Genomic DNA, 488 nt, shown 5'->3' with positions numbered 1-488 from the left:
CACCTAACCCCTCAAAAATAAGAACTAAACACTAACCCTTCAAATAAAAAATTTAGCCCTAACCCCTAAAATTAAAAAAAATAACACTACACCCTAAAATATAAACACTTAACCCTAACCCCTAAAACATAAAAACTTAGCCCTAACCCCTCAAAAATAAGAACTACACCCTAACCATTCAAATAAAAAACTCAATCCTAACCACTAAAATAAAAAAAATTACCCCTAAACCCTAAAATAAAAAACCTTAGCCCTAACCCCTACAAAATAAGCACTCAACCCTAACCCCTCATAATTAAGAACTAAACCCTAAGCCCTCAAAATTAAGAACTAAACCATAACACTTCAACTAAAAAACTTAGCCCTACCCCCTAAAATAAATAAAATTAACCGTAACCCCTAAAATAAAAAAGAACTTAGCCCTAACCCCTAAAAAATAAACACTCAACCCTAACCCCTCAAGTTAAGAACTAAACCCTAACCCTTAT

This window comes from Glycine max, chromosome 4 (genome assembly GCF_000004515.6).
Source record: "Glycine max cultivar Williams 82 chromosome 4, Glycine_max_v4.0, whole genome shotgun sequence".
NCBI lineage: Eukaryota > Viridiplantae > Streptophyta > Magnoliopsida > Fabales > Fabaceae > Glycine > Glycine max.
This window is presented reverse-complemented; position numbering follows the sequence as displayed.